Here is a 16,970-nt window from a genome sequence, read left to right as displayed (position 1 = left end):
CCTGGCCCACATCATGAAACCCCATCTCTATTAAAAAGACAAAAATTAGCCAGGCATGGTGGCACATGCCTGTAATCTCAGCTTCTCGGGAGGCTGAGGCATAAGAATAACTTGAACTCTGGAGGCAGAGGTTGCAGTGAGCTGAGATCATGCCGTTGCACTCCAGCCTGGGTGATAGAGTGAGACTGTGTCTCAAAAAAAAAAAAAAAAAAAAAAAACCAACAACAACAAAAGTAGAATTACCATTCAATCCAGCAATCCCACTGCTATGTATCTACCCAGAGGAAAATAAGTTATTATATGAAAAAGACAAATGCACATGCACGTTTATAGCAGCACACTTCACAATTGCAAAAATATGGAACCAACATAAATGCCCATCAACCAAAGAAAATGTGGTATATATACACCACAGGATACTACTCAGCTATAAATTGGTATGAAATAATGGCCTTTGCAGCAACTTGGATGGAGTTGGAGACCATTATTCTAAGTGAAGTAACTCAGGAATGGAAAACCAAATATCGTATGTTCTCACTTATAAATGGGAGCTATGCCATGAGATTGCAAAGGCATAAGAATGATACAATGAAGTTTGGGGACTTGGTGGGGAACGGTGCAAAGGGGGCAAGGAATAAAAGACTACATATTGGGTAAAGTGTACACTGCTCGGGTGACAGGTGCACCCAAATCTCAGAAATCACCACTGAAGAACTTATCCATGTAACCAAAAACCACCTGTTCCCCAAAATGTATTGAAATAAAACAAAATAAAAAAGAAAATATGCCATACTTGTGTAATAAAAATAAATTAAATTTATAAAAAGAATGACCACATCTCAACTCAGGGTTCATATGTGCCCTCAGTTCTTGATCCATCTTCAATAAAAAGGCATATTTAACAAAACATCAGGTTTTCCAGACTTGGAATAACCTTCTGGCTCAGATTCAGATATGTTAGAATAGAAGGGAAATGCAAGTTTGTAGCCAGAACAGAACACAGGTCCCTTCTGGAAGGCCTCTTGCCCTTCCAAGTCCAAGTTCATGGAGGGAGCATCACTACATTCTAAAGTCTGATATAAATGCCAACAGTATTGGTATTAACTAATGTGTCATCTCTGTGGTTTAATTGGATTGATTTTCTTGGAAATAATCATCAGTGTGTTTGTCTCAAAAGTCTTGGATGCCCTTGACTTCATGACAGCTGCCATTATCCTGATTGTCTGGGATTGAGTGATAAAGGACTTTAGATGGCAGTGAGTGGCTTAAACATTTTGGTTTATAAATATGTTGAACATTCAAGTTGAATAAAATATAACCACACCATCCCCATATCCTTTCTTTCTACCCTTTTTCTTTGAAAATGGCTGCTGTTTTACAATTATTTATTGCTGTATTTAAAAACATATAACACGAGATCTACCTGCTTTAAAAAATTTTAAGTGTACAGTATAGTATTGTTAACCATGCACAGTGTTGTACTGTAGATCTCTAGAACCTTTTCATCTTGCATAACTGAAATTTTACACTCATCGGACAGGAATTCCCCATTTTCTCCTTCCCCCAGCTCCTGGCAACCACCATTCTACTTTCTGCTTCTATGGGTTTGACTACTTTAGATGCCTCATGTAAGTAGAATCAGGCAGTCTTTGTCCTTCAGCAACTGGTGTATTTCACTTAGCATGATGTCCTCAAAGTCCATCCAATTTGTTGTAAATGCCAGAATTTCTCTCTCTTCTTTTTTTTTGAGATGGAGTCTCACACTGTTGCCTGGACTGGTGAGCAGTGGCATGATCTCAGCTCACTGCAACCTCTGCCTCCTAGGTTGAAGCGATTCTCCTGCCTCAGCCTCCTGAGTAGCTAGGATTACAGGCACCTGCCACCACGCCTGGCTAATTTCTTTTCTTCTTCTTCTTCTTCTTTTTTTTTTTTTTTTTTTTTTTTTTGTATTTTTAGTAGAGACAAATTTCACTATGTTGACCAGGCTGGTCTCGAACTCCTGACCTCGTGATCTGCCCGCCTTGGCCTCCCAAAGTGCTGGTATTACAAGTATGAGCCACCACGTACTGCCAAATTTCCCTCTTTTTAAGGCTGAGTAATTAATATTCCACTGTGTATTGATATGGTTTGGCTCTGTGTTCCCACCCAAATCTCACTCTGAATTGTAATAATCCCCACTTGTCATGTGCAGGACCGAGTGGAGATAACTGAATCATGGAGGCAGTTTCCTCCATACTGTTCTCATGATAGTGAGTAAGTTCTCACGACATCTGATGGTTTTATAAGGGGCTTATTTTCTTCTTTCTCCTGAATGTGAAGAAGGACGTGTTTGCTTCCCTTTCTACCATGATTGTAAGTTTCCTGAGGCCTCCCCAGCCATGAAGAACTCTGATTCAATTAAGCCTCTTTCCTTTATAAATTACATAGTCTCAGGTATTTCTTCACAGCAGCATGAGAACAGACTAATACATGTATATATGCCACACTTTCTTCATCCATTCATCTACATCTTGGCTATTGTGAATCGTGCATGAACATGGCAATGGAGATACCTCTTTGAGGTCCTCATTTCAATTCTTTTGACTAAATAGCCAGAAGTGAGATTTCTGGGTCATATGGTAGGTCTATTCTTAATTTCTTGAGAAACATCTGTACTATTTTCCATGACAGTTGCACCATTTTACATTCCCAGCAACAATGCACAGGGGTTCTGATTTCTTCACATCCCTCACGAACATTTGTTATTATGATTATTTTTTATAATGGCCATTTTAACACGTGTGAGGTAATATCTCATTGTGGTTTTGATATTCACTTACCTGATGATTAGTGATGTAGAGTATCTCTTCATATATCTCCTGCCCATTTACATGTTTTATTTGGAGTAATGTCTGTTCAAGTCCTTTACCCATTTTTCAATAAAGTTATTCAGAAGACAGCTACTGTTTTAAACCATTATTCTTTTTTTAAAAATTACAATTCACATTATTTTTTTAACTGTTATTCTTTGATTTGGGTGAGATAAACTGAGTCTGATGTAGCCCACTCTTAGATATATACAATTGGAAGTTTAGTCTGCAAGTCTACTCTGCACCTTTGGGCAAGTGGTCATGTTTCCTGTTATTCCATATGTCTAAGAAGATATATACACCTTTTTGTTGTATATATCTAAGAGTAAGCTACATTAGACTGCGCTTATCTCACCCAAATCAAAGACTAATGGTTTAAAAAATACTATGGCTCTTCGTCTAGGTAGGCCATCATACCTGTAAATACCTGCATCATCTTCTCACATCTGTCACTGATGCAGACTTCATAACAAGATATTTCTTACTTTAAGCTATTGAGAAACTCTACCTTACTAAAATGTAAAGGAGAAAATGACCATATTGGATTTTCTATTATTCCCTTACGTGAAATTAGTTTTTTAGATATTTGCCATAATGGCATTTGGCTGACAAAGTAGGGAAGAAATACAGAACACATAAATTATTTTGGAGGAACATTTAGGGGTTAGAAATCCAAAGCCAAGAGCTGAGGTTTGGTTAGATAGGGATGCTCTTGCGAGACATGCCCTGGTGAGAATTCCAGTGTAGTCAGGGATGACCAAACAGGACTGGGGAAGAAGAAGTACTTTGACAAGAAAACTTTAGGAAGACATCAAAGACAACTACTTTCTTCAAATGGCTCACCCCTGTTGGCCAGCACGCACCATCTGCATTGAAGGTGGAAGACACCATCCCTGAAGCTTTCTTTCCTCACACCCTTTCTCTATAGTAACTTTGTTTCTAGGGTGTCTTCTAGTGGATATTCTTCTTCTGTGCTGAATCTGATTTGTCATGTTCCTTTCCGACTGAGAGATGAGTGAGCTATGGCAGCCTACCTAATGACTGCCAGACTTATCAATGCTTGCAGATCCTCATCAGATGCAGATATGCAGCTTCAGTACTGGCATTGGTGTTGCAAATGGTCAAAGGATGAAAATAACTCCTACCCTAGTTTTGTTCAGCAGCTACATCTAGGCAAATTTTTCACTCTTTCTAATGTGGCACTTTGCGTAGGTCTGTGTGAAAATTCTGGGCCTCACACTTTGTCAATAATACCAAAGTTAGGCAAGCACTCTTGGACCAGGGGAAAGTCGCCAGTAGTTTAGGAATGAAAGAACTTCAAAGATGGAAAGAAGCCATGCACAGAGCTTAGCCAAGGCTTCCTTTGCTCCAGCTAGTGGAGACTAGTAAAATATTATCTTTTGAAACGCCTATACACACCCCAAGAATACAGAAATCATCTTCCTTTCTATTATGAAAAGGCAGTCAATTTTCTCCGTCATAGTTCCTCCAGAATCTCTTTTTCTCTGGAGTTTTGAATTTGTAGAAGCATACTATTGAATTGTTCTCACAATAAATTAGAGCAGAAAAGCCTCTGAGTTATTTTGGGGGTAGGGTGGTATCCTTAAAACTCTAATTTGTAAGATGCGTAATGAGGAGTTAACTTACATGCTGTGGGTGGAACCGGTGTGTCCTTTGTCTAATTAGGAAGGTAAAAACTAATCTACAATGAATGGTTTGAGATTTTTTCTACTCCTAAACAAGAATAGATGCAAAAAGTCAGATTTGGGCTATAATCACCAGTTTCAGACATTTAAAAGTGATGATGAAACATTTATGAATTAATTGTGTGATTTGGGTTGGGGGGATATGGCTAAAGAAGTGCTTACATTTTGATTCCTATAGAGTTCTCATCAAGGGACTTCATTTTCTTTCATATTTAATTTAACATTTATTAAATTTGTGCTACTGAAAGGATCTTATCCTGGGACCAATAGAGAATTCATTTGTTTAGTCATTTATTCATCCACTTATATTTAGAGTACTTTTTCTTTGCCAAGCATTGAGAAGATACATGAAAGTTAAAAGGGTCACATGCTGCTATTTGGAAATAACGTTAGGTTGGTCCTAATCTAGCAAGTGCCTACATCAATTATTTGGTACTTCACCTACTCAATGTGATTGAAGAAAATCCAGCAATTTTAAAATCCATGATTGTTCATGACTAAAGTAGAAGCTGTGTTTTTTCTCTCTATGTTTTGTGTCCTCTGCCACTGGTCTTAGTTCTTTAGCATAAGCTAGAAGGCCTAGTTTCTCCTTCTAACAGAAGGCAGCTAGGATTCTTCTCAATTGAGTTTTTATGGAAGACCCTCAATGTTAAGAGGATATTAATCTTTCCTCTAATTACAATCTATGAATGGGGTTGGGAGTGTCCCAATTTTGGGGGAGACAAATACAAAAAGAGAATAAAATGTTTGTGAGACAGTTGATCACCTTCAATGTATGAGTGATCTTTTAGAAATACATGCATATATTGGTGCAAGGTTCATCTCAACAGAAAAATCTATACTCGTTGCTCCTGAGAATTTTAGGTGACAAAAGAAGTGCTTTTTTTGAGACGATCTCACTCTGTCACCCAGGCTGGAGTGCAGTGCAGTGGCACGACCTGGGCTTATTGTAACCTCCACCTTTCAGGCTCAAGATATCCTCCCACCTCAGCTTCCCGAGTAGCTGGGACCACAGGTGTGCATCACCATGCCTGACTAATTTTTGTATTTTTTATAGAGACAGGGTTTCACCATGTTGCCCAGGCTGGTCTTGAACTCCTGGGCTCAAGCAATCTGCCCGCCTCAGCCTCCCAAAGTGTTGGGATTATAGGCATGCACCACGGCACCCAGCCTAACAGATGTGCTTTCTAGTGCAAGGAATTCAGCAACTGCAGAAGCATTCATTTATCCTGAAATTAGAGACAGAAGAAAGCCAACTACTTAGGAAAAACATAATTGATATGAAAGAGCTTATGCTGTGTTATGATTTGAATGCTGGCATACCCCAGAATTCCTATGTTGGAACCTAACGCCCAAAGCGATAGTAGTAAGAGGTGGGGCCCTTGGAAAGTGATTAAGTCTTAAGGGCTCCACCCTCACGAATGGGATTCGTGCCTTTATATAAGAAGCCTGAGCAAGCTCCCTTGCCCCTTTCTGTCACGTAAGGATGCAGTTAGAATGTGCCATCCATGAAGCAGAGAACATGCCCCCACCAGGCATTGAATCTGCTGCAGGTTTGATCTTGGACTTCCTAGCCTCCAGAATTGTGAGTAGTAAATTTCTGTTGTTATGTAAATTACTCAGTCTAAGGTATTTTGTTATAGCAGCCTGAAAAGACCAAGACATGCTACCATGTTGGTAATTTTCAGCTATATCATTTCACTAATCTAGAATTGAGAAAAAGAGATCCTAATGTTAAAAGTTACTGATAACTAAAACTTGCCCTTACATTTTTGCATTCTCCCTGGATGAAGGCCTGAGATTCTGAAGTTGTTCTTGAACTTGACCCTACTAGTTTACATTATGCTGCATTTTAACTGCATCACTGGGCTAGTGAAAAAAACATACACAAAAAAAATATGGATTTGATAACTCACCCTGAATATTTAAGAACATCTGTTTTTTGCTATAAACATTTTTTTAAAGCCTAAACATGAAGCACTGGTCCAATTCATTAATATTTTGGAATACATTTAATTACTGTATATTACAATAAAACGAGCTGTGTGTTTTTTTGTAGTTAAAAAGCCAGCATTTTCACATTATCAGTTAAAACCACATTAGAAAGTACATTTTAAAAATTGAAAGTGAGTTTATTGAAAAGAAACGTGTTACTGGATATTCTAGCAGAGAAAATCCCTTGAATATCTACAAAAGCATTTTTAAGAGTTAAAAGAATCACATACCTTGGCAACCATTTGCTAATTTTGAAAGTATTCCCAAGTTTTTATATATTATATTTATTTAAATTGGCCATACGATTTTAATTGGTTTCACTGTGGTAGAATTAGCTTCATTGAAGTAGATGTACTCTCCTACAAGCTGAATAGCAGCCCTATGTAGCACAGATTTCCAGCATAAACTATAATTCATAAAGGCCAACACAACTCTTTTCTTTGTAGCTGGGTAACCATTTATGTTTGAGGTGAAGATGTTAATATGGAGATTTGGTGAGCTAGGAAAGAGGACGAACGCTATCACTCTAATTTATGACCTTTCATATAAGGCCAAATGTAAAGGCAACTTCAATTGTTTTATATCTCAGGGCCAGCACATAGCAGATGTATGAAATTTGGAGTGTTAGACATAAACTTTTATTACCAAATTATAAATAATTTCTCCCACTTATAATGTTCATCTTTCAAGTTCATCTTGATTAAAATACAAGGGCAGCTTCACACCGATTTCACTGAATTTTACAGCTGAGAGAGGTTTTCTAGAGTTCACAGTGGAGCATAAAGCATCACAGCATTTGGGAGACTGTCCTTCCAGGAGCTCAGACTCTGATCCTCTCTCTTTGAAAATTCAAGTCATGCCAAAATAATGGCTGATGAAGTCCAAACATTATTTAAACATCTCACATGTTACATCTGAAACCAAGTGCCCATGATGTAGAATATATCCCTTCTTTGGATAAGCAAAACGACACACTACTTTTTCTGAGAAATTTGCTCACCAGTCAATAAGCTTGTATCACTTCTTAGAAGGTATTCAACAACCAGAGCGTGTCTATCTCATTTTCTCTTTCTTTTCTTTCTTTTCCTTTTCTTTCTTTTTCTTTCTCTTTCTTTCTTTCTTTCCCCTCCCTCCCTCCCTCCCTCTCTCCTTCCTTCCTTCCTTCCTTCCTTCCTTCCTTCCTTCCTTCCTTCCTTCCTTCCTTCCTTCCTTCCTTCCTTCCTTCCTTCCTTCCTACTTTTAAGAAACAGTCTCACTCTGTTGTCCAGGCTGGAGTATAGTGGCATGATCTCGTCTCACTGCAACCTTAGCCTGACAGGTTCAAGAGATTCTCATGCCTCAGCCTCCCGAGTAGCTGGGATTACAGGCGTGTGCCACTACACCCAGCTAATTTTTGAATTTTAAGTAGAGATTGGATTCAACATGTTGGCTAGGCTGGTCTCGAACTCCTGACTTCAAGTGATCCGCCAACCTCAGCCTCCTAAAGTGCTGAGATTACAGATGTGAGCCACTGCCCCTGGCCTCTTTTCATTTTCTATAACAAATAGTTTTCATATCCCATGATTAAAGGCAGATAATGGTGACCCCAAGTATCCAAAACTAGTACATCACAGCTTATGAGCTCCTACTGTACAGTCTCAAGGTCCAGGAAAGGTTCAGGTCCATGGCAGCACTTCATACCAGTTAATGCATTGCTCCAACAAGACCAGCCAGTATTCTTAGAAGCTTAACATCCATGTTAGGTATTAAAATCTGCTTTGGAGAGTGTTGGCCAATCCAATTACATGTTTGTATTTATCATCATCATCATCATCATCAACAACCACAACAACAACACAATACATTCACCTACATGTTCACAGGACTTCCGGGTGTTTAATAAGCTAAACATGAGACCATCTCATGAATATGAAACATTGAAGGACATAGTTATCTAAAGGCATTTGTACTATAGAACTGTAGAAGTAAGGGACAAACAATGAAGTGGCAAGAGCTCCCTTCAGCATTTTTATATCTGCCATTTGTCTATTTTAAGCATAATAGCTTCAAGAGAATGAAAAGACAAGCCATAAACTGGGAGGAAATATTTGTAAAAGACATATCTGATAAAGAACTATTATTCAAAATATACAAAGGACTCTTAAAACTCAACAATAAAAAAAGAACAAATTGATTCAAAATTGGGCCGAAGACCTGAACAACCAAAGAAGATATACATATGGCAAATAAGCATATAGAAAATCCTCCATATCCTATGTCACTAAGGAATTACAACTTTAAACAACTATGAGATAGTCACTAAGCAGCTATTAGACTAGTCAAAATCCAAAGGACTGGAAACACCAAATGCCCGTGAGGATGTGGAACAATGGAAACTCTCATTCACTGCTAGTGGGAATGCAAAATGGTACAGCCACATTGTAAGACAGTTTGGCAGTTTCTTACAAAACTAAACATACCCTGCTGTATGATCCACAGTCATACTCCTTGATGTTCACCCAAATGACCTGAAAACTTATTTCTACACAAAAACCTGCACACGCATATTTATAGCAGCTTTATTCATAATTGCCCAAACTTGGAAGCAACCAAGATGTCCTTTAGTAGGTAAATGGATAAATCAACTGTGGTACATCCAAATAATGGAATATTATTCAGAACTTAAAAGAAATGAGTTGTCAAACCATGAAAAGGCATAGAGGGGTCTTAAATGCATATTTCTAAGTGAAAGAAGCCAGTCTGAAAAGGCTACACAGTGGGGTGGTGCAGTGTATGCATCACCAACTATGTATGGTATGATTCCAAATGTATGATATTCTGGAAAAAGGCAAAACTTTGGAGACAGAAAAAAGATCAGTGGTTGCCAGTGGGGAGGAAGGGGTAAATAGGTGGAGCACAGAGAATTTTTAGGGCAGTGAAACTGTTCTGTATGATACTACAATTGTGGGTACATTTCATTATGCATTTGTCAAAACCTATAGCATGTGCAACACCAAGAGTGAACCCTAATGTAAACTTTGGCCTTTGGATGATAATGATGTGTCAGTGTAGGTTCATCAGTTCTAACAACTAAACGAAACTAAACTACGTAAGTTAAACTAAATCTTGCCAAAATATTTTTATGACTTTAAGCCTCCTTAATAAATTAATGTTCACATTCAGGGTTTTGAAGACTAGTATTAAGCAAAAGTCTTGCAATGTTTTCTTTGCATCATAAAAGATGCTGAAAGCAAAACCCTGGGAAATATGGAAAATTGCCTGAGTTAGTAAAAGTCATTTATAAGCTGCTGAGGGGCTTTTGGGAACAGCTACACTTTTTATAAACTTGTTAGCTCATGAAATAATTCACGATGCCCACCCCGTGTGTCAAACTGGGCCCTTACCCAGCTACTGCCCTTGGAGAAGGCTGCAGCTGCTCTGCAGATGAACTAGGCCCTTAAAACTCCTCATGGCTCCCTACCCACCACGCTAGTGTTAACAACTCAATTAGGGCTCTGTAGGAAAGGGAAAGAAGTTTGAATCAAAATTTTATTTTATTTTTTTAATAATTTAAACAACCAGTAAGGAATGTGCAATTTGATGTCTTGCAAAGAAAGTTTTTAGGAACAGGCCTTTTTATCCTGTTATGTTTGTACTTTGCAAGTAATTATTTGATTTAAACAGTACTTTTCTTAAAATTTTTATTTATATTATATTTTATATTGCAAGAACTTCAAATACAGTCCTCTCAATAAATCAGTAACTGTTTGGTCTTTACCCAAACTGAGCTTTTATAGAAGGATATAAGGAAGTCTCTATTCTTTACCAAATCACATCCACTTGTTTTCTGTCCCTGATATCAATCAAAAGTTCATTTCTTCTGCCTTTAGCCAAAAGAAGGTTACAAGGGAGGAATTCTTTATCTCAGAAAAAAATTCTGCATCTTAGATTTTATAACACCTAATGGGGTTAAGGATCTGTGTTGGAAGATCTTATTGCTTTGTGTATAGCGTTACAAACCATAAATAAAATTAAAGTAAGTTTTCAGCTGATGAGAGTAAAGGAATCAAGTCTTGGGGTAACAGTTCTCTTTTTTTCCCCTTCCAATCCCATTAATAGAAAGAGTGTTGAGAATTCATGCAAAATTCCAAACCAAGTTCCCATAGTAGCACTTAAATAATGTCTGCACACCATTTCCAATTGGAACAAGTTTTTAATGTAACACAATTAATGTCATTATAATTCGGAGTTACTTGAGTGATTTTAATTATTTTTTAATCAACATTGCCATGGAAACAGTCTCTTGCTAAAATGGCTTAAGTCTTCACACATTTAATCAATATCCAGAGGTAGATTTAAAGACTTGAGGTGTTTTATTTATTTATTTGCTTTAAACTATTCAAGGACGTTTCTGGGTACACAGTGCCGTTACTTAAACAGTAAATTCCAGTTTCCTATGACTTCAAGTTATTTTTTACACTTCTGCAAATAAATCCTAGACAAAAGATCACTTCTAGTTTCCTGGATTTTTGTTTTTGTTTTATATTATATTTGTTTTGTATTCAGATTTCTGTCAGAGGAACTCCAGTGCACCAATTTTGCTACTAGACAAAACAGGATTCTCGGATTTGCGCGCTTCGGCGCTGACAGGCTTTTCGGCCCCAGCGGGCTGCCGTAGCAGAGAAGAGCAGTGATTGGCCGAGGCAGAAAAGTGCCGCTGCCTCGGCGGTTTCGCTTTTGGCTGCGATCATCCGCGGAGGCCGGACTCGTGGGGCGCCTGGAGTGAGGGTTCTGGATCCCGCCCGCGAGGTGAGCCGCACGGCTGCGCGGGCCGATGACGGGGCCGGGCGTAGCCCCGGGTTCGACGCCCCAGTGTTCAGTCGCGCTGTGGAGCGGCGGCTGCAGCGGCCCTAGGCCGGGCGAGGCAGCCCCGGGAAGGGCCTGAGGGGAACGGGCTGGGGCTCCGGGAAGGGACCGCTGAGTGGCAGCTTCCCGCGAAATGCCGCGTCCAAGCTCTCCGCGCACGGAATGGCCGGAGAGGTCTGATGGTGGGCGCCGGGACCGCCCTCAGCGAGGTGCTTAGACTGCGCAGAGAGTAGCGGCACCGTCCCGGCTCCCACCGAGTTGGCGTCCGAGACCAGTTCAGGTTGTTGAAGTTCCCCAGGGAGCCCCGAGGCTAATCCCAGGATTCGGCGGGAAAGCGGATCCCGAACCCAGGCCTAGGCTTCGCCAGTCTTCCAGGGCTTCAGGGAATTGCGAACCCTTCCCTACATCGGGGTGGCTGCGCCTGACCACAGGAATTAAGGACTCGACTCGCCTGTCTTACTGAGTTGTCAGGCCTAGGAACCCAATTGTATGGTCTTAAGTCCTATCGCCCGAGGTTTTCTGTGCGTTCGCGTGTCCGCGCGCGTGCATAGCAGGCGTTTTTAAGATGTGTAGCATTAGGATGAAGCGGATTACCCTACCCCACTGCTCTTAGTAATATGTGACTATTGTAGAAAATTGCAAACATGGAAGACTTTAGTGAAGAAATAGTATTCACAACCCTTTCACCTACAATCTTTTTCTCCTGTGTATGCTAGCTTCTACTTGAGCTAAGAGTGTACATGTTTAATCACTTAACAGTATAGTTTACCACTTCCATTTAAAAACTCTTCCTAAATATTACTCTAGTTTTGTATCTTCTTTTGATTGACTGTCCCTCATTGTGGATCGCAATGTAGGTCCCATAAATTATTCAGTCATTTCCCGATTGTGGGATATTATAGATTGTTTTTGAATTTTTGAATCTCTTAGCACCCTAGATAATACTTTGATAAACCTTTTCCCCCCTATTTTTTAGATTATTTCCTTGGACTAGATTCTCAGAAGTGAAATTATCAGATTAGATGCTTTCATCTGTAAGGCCTTTTTTAGGCCTTCGTACACATTGCTGCAGTGTTTTCCAAAAAAGTTTTTCAGGTGTTTGGCAATTTTACTTGCTTGATATTGTACAGAAATCTTGAGAGGCTTATGTTTGTGGGTGTGTGTGTGTGTGTGTGTGTGTGTGTCACTGGAGTTAATGCGTTACTACCTGAATGTTAGGGCAGGAAGAGACTTAAGTGGTCATCTGGCATAACTCCCTTATTTTGCAGATGAGGAACCTGGGGCCATGAGAAGTGAAATGATGAGTTATCCAAGTCACACAGCTAATTAAGTAGCAGAGCTGGGATTAGAACTCAGGTTTCCTGCCTCCCAAGTGAGTACCCTGTGCTGCATCAGGCAGTCTCTCACTGAACTCTGGCATAGTAGGTATTAGAATTTAAAAATTTGTTTACATCACCTGGATTATTCTCTCCTTTTAAAAGTGTACTAACAGATTAATGATCGGAGGGACCTGTAACACTGAGAAATTGGAAAGTGATTATTTTCATGGCCAAGACTAGAAATCCATTATTTAGAATGGCAACCCCTTCAAGATTTTGACAGTTGTTTTCAGGTTCCCTTTATGTTAGAATAAAACATCCCTGATTAATTATAATCTACACTCCATCATTTGGTTAGAATGTAGCTTTTGGTTATCATTTGCTGTACTTTGGAGATTTCTTTAAAACTCCTCACTTTAAAACCAAAGAACAATGTTGTTGGTGGTTTTTTTTTTTTAGGGCTTATAGCGGAGATTCTCAGCTTCCATTGACATTTTGGGCTGGACAGTCCTTTGTTGTGGAGGGCGGTCCTGTTGTAAAATGTTTAGCAACATCCCTGGTCTCTACCCACTAGTATAGCAGTAGCACCACCTTCCTCAGTCTTGACAGTTCAGTGTCCCCAGATACTTCCAAATGTCCCTGAGCAGGGTGGGGTGGGGTTGGGGAAACTGCCCCTAGTTGAGAACCATTTGCTTAAATAAATTATCTGGAGAACTTCATAAAATGTAAAATACAGTGCTTTTACCTGAGTAGACTTCAGGAATCTGCATTTTAACAAGCATCTCTAGATTTGGAAACAGCTGGTTCTTGAATGACAGAAAGGGTTGTTTTCTCCGTCTTTGGTGGTCCTAATAGAGATTACTTGGTTAGTATTTGTTGAAGTACGTGCATGATCCTACTAGTCACTGTATCCATAGTTTGGGTTGGTGGGGGCTGGACAGGGATTTTGCTTGGCACTGGCCTTGAATGTCTCTTCCACAGACTTGGGCAGTGTGCTTAGGTACCAGGGATACCAAGTGAGTAGGATATTTCCCCTGTCCCCAAGGAGCTTAAAACTCACCATGGGAGACCTGTCAGCAAATGGAAAAATTACAAAGCAGCCTGATAAGGACCATGACCGAGAGTGGAAAGAGGTGCTCTGAGTGGACTCACTTCGCCTTTGGGAGAGAGGGAGAGAAGTAGCGCCTGCTGCTCAGGAAGGAGGGATTGGTATGAAGCCTTCACAAGACAGCGAGGCACTCCACTGTGTCAGAAGGGAGGACTTGGAGAGCTGTTCTTCTCCGTGTCTGATCGCCTCCTCAGACACTGATCTGTTAGTCTAGTGCTGCAGTTACTTGGATTGTAATGTTTCCTTGCAAGTTTTTGCTTTTCAAATTTTTTTCACCCTAAACTGTAAATATGCTAGGAGTAGGTAAAAACTTACAGGTAAACATTGCCAAGTAATAAGGATTTTCATGTCTTCTGCCCAGTGGCATAACCCAAATCACATGAGATAGTTTTCTTTGCGTTTGTCCGTTGTATTTCTTTGAGGCTAATTTACAGCACTTTGTCATGTTAGGTATTTTTTTCCCCAGTGCTGCTACTCTCCGACTGGATTTCTCGCTGCCTCTATTGCGATTCCCCAAGATTTAACCAGAGAATCTTAACATATTCAGAAGGCAGCTGTACCTGTGAAAGCGCTTGGGGTTTGGGGTCAGTCTTGGCTTTGCTTTCCACCTCACACGGTTTCTCTGTAAATTGCTTATGAATCTAACGCTGGTGGCACATAGTTGGATTAATAAAAGTTCTTTTTTTCTTCATTCTCTTACCAAAAAGAAAAAAATTCCGTGCAGGGCACTTCGCAGATGTTTTTTCATTCTAGACCTCTCAGTAGCTTCTGACAGAAAATATACTGCCTTTGACTTAATAGCCATTTATGAAAATAGGTCATTTACAACAAGCCCGAGTAGGAGTCAGGGGAGGGAGAGGAGGTATAGAGAGTGATTATGACTTTAATTTTGAGAGGAGAAGTTTTACCAAGGTGACCCTGAAGAAAGGTCTTTTTCCTCTTATGTGTTTATGGTTCAAGAGACTCATCTCTTGCTTCAGAAATTGTCAGAACTGTTCCTTCTGCCTTATCCAATTTAAAAGATGAAAACTTAAAATTACTTGAGCCAAGTGATGGGAAAAATTGTGGTGTCAAGACCAATTTACTCATACAAAATGGATTTATGGGCAAGTCATTAAGTAACAGGGAGTACCAAGGAAGCCTAATGAAGACTAATATAAAAGATATGGCTTTCCTAAAGTGATGGATAAAATGTGTTTGAGGCAACCCATATACTCTTTTCCAAATAACCTTAAAAGTATTTTTTTCCAAGAGATTTAGTAGAATGTAGATATTCTAGAGAAGAGATGAGAAGCTTGTGAGCCCCTCTTGTCATGTGGCTTACAGTATTTTGAGAGAGAAAAGACCCACATAAAGAATACAAAAGAGGGCGTAGTGACAGGTTATAGCAAATAAAATCAAATGCCAAACTGTGATGCCAAAACTAGGTGAGATGGGCATCTCCACTCTGCTATGGAAAGTAGAGAGTGGAATCCAAGCAAGTTCCTGCTTAAAAATCCCTGTTTCCTATCATTGGCAACAGTATTTCCCCTTGCCAGTTATTTCCTAGGCTTGTTCAAATAGATTCCTGGCTCCTACCCCGGAACTACTGAGTAGAATCTCCAGCTGATCCTAATGATTCAAGTTTGGGAAACTGACCCAGAGCCTGAACTCTGTGCTCCTGTGAATGTTGCACAGCTCCCTGCCTCAGAGGCGTCTCCTCCTTGCCAATGTAGATTTTACCTTCTACCCAGGCACATGTCCCGTGCCTTTTCTGACTTCTCTTTCAGCTGGAGGGTGATACCTTTTCCTTCAAACTCAGCTCAGGTGTTAGCTTCCAGAAATTCTTCTTTGATCTTCCAAACCTGGGATAAGAGAGTGTTCTCTGCCCTTTTGTGCATAATTCTATCAGAATATACATCACCTTTGTAAAATTCTCTATTTACACGTTTTTTGCCCTCTGTAGAATGTAAACTCTGAGGGCTTAAGGCCTTGTCTTTGTGTTACATTTCCCAGCCCCGTGTACCTGAACTTGACAGGTGCTCCGTGAAAGTTGGAAGTGTTGATTGCCTTCAGGAAGAGATTGATGTTAATTGGAATACAGATAAGGCGTAATGGACAAGGTGTTATCTTTGGTGAGCTTAGAAGAACATGTCTGTGTTTTTTAAAAGGTGTGGAAAGAACTGTCAAGCAACTGATAGTCAAGATTTGCATTCTTTTTTCTGACAGTTATTAACTCTTCCCAGTTTTTGCTTTTCAAATGTTTTTAATCTGAAATTGTAAATACTCTATGAGTAGGTGAAATTAGTAATAATTAAAGTAGTTAATATCTCTGTGAACTAGAGTCACATTACAATGTATTTTAGTGGTTTTTAACATAAAGTGGCTACTTTCCTCTCAGTTTTATACATGATGAAACTGTGGCATATTGGGATTTAGTATCTGTGATAGGAGATGAACCTGACTCATCAGTTGAGTATCAAGCCTTCGGAGTTAATATTCTCTCTAGATGTGTTCAGCCTCAAAACAGCACGTGTTCAAAACGTAAATAAGGCGGTTTATAGATGAATAGGAAGATTTGTATATTTTCACTAAACTCATTAAAGGTAATGAATCTGTTACAGTATTTACTTTGTAATTTTTCACTTTGTACTCAGAACAGTATAAATAAAATTGCTGTGTGATCTGAGTCCTGAATGAAAAGTGGTTGTCCTGAATAGTAGTTGTAATTGTAATTGTAATAGTAGTTGTAATTGTAGTTATCTGTTGAGATTGTGGAGCTAAAAAAATAAGCTGGAAATTAAATGGGAAAGTTAAATTAACATTTGTTGAGCAAAATAATTACTTGATCGCATTTTAAAAACATCTTTCAAACCTTGGGGGCAGTGTAGATTGTCCAAATGATAACCCAAAATTCAAAAATAATTTCTGAAATTTGTATTTTATTTGACTTAGGATGTTGACTTTTCTTGGCTAAAGAAAATTATTTTACTTAAATTACGATTGCTTTTGTTTATTCACACTGTTAAAACAAGTTTAAATTTTTCTAGATTTTAAGTTCTTTAAGGACAGAGCCTTTGTGTATGACATGTTTTTGAATTTCCTTGCACAGTGTGTACACATACATATTTGTTGAACCCAGTAACCTGGAGTTCCAGCTTACTACATC

The 16,970-nt window shown here is 39.3% G+C and overlaps 1 protein-coding gene across 3 annotated transcripts in view; it reads left to right on the top strand.

Moving 5' to 3' along the window:
- The window catches only part of LSM6 (LSM6 homolog, U6 small nuclear RNA and mRNA degradation associated), a 160,722-nt gene that overhangs the window by 134,860 nt on the left and 8,892 nt on the right, over positions 1-16,970 (top strand). The window contains exons 1-2 of one of the 3 annotated variants that reach the window (XM_050791795.1): positions 11,228-11,338; positions 12,664-12,767. The gene's annotated coding sequence lies outside the window, so the exon portion shown is untranslated. Of the gene's footprint in view, positions 1-11,227; positions 11,339-12,663; positions 12,768-16,970 lie in introns of those variants that run through there. The other 2 variants (XM_050791793.1, XM_050791796.1) reach the window with 2 other exon arrangements.

Source organism: Macaca thibetana, chromosome 5, assembly GCF_024542745.1.
Source record: "Macaca thibetana thibetana isolate TM-01 chromosome 5, ASM2454274v1, whole genome shotgun sequence".
Classification (NCBI taxonomy): Eukaryota; Metazoa; Chordata; class Mammalia; order Primates; family Cercopithecidae; genus Macaca; species Macaca thibetana.
This window is presented reverse-complemented; position numbering and strand designations above follow the sequence as displayed.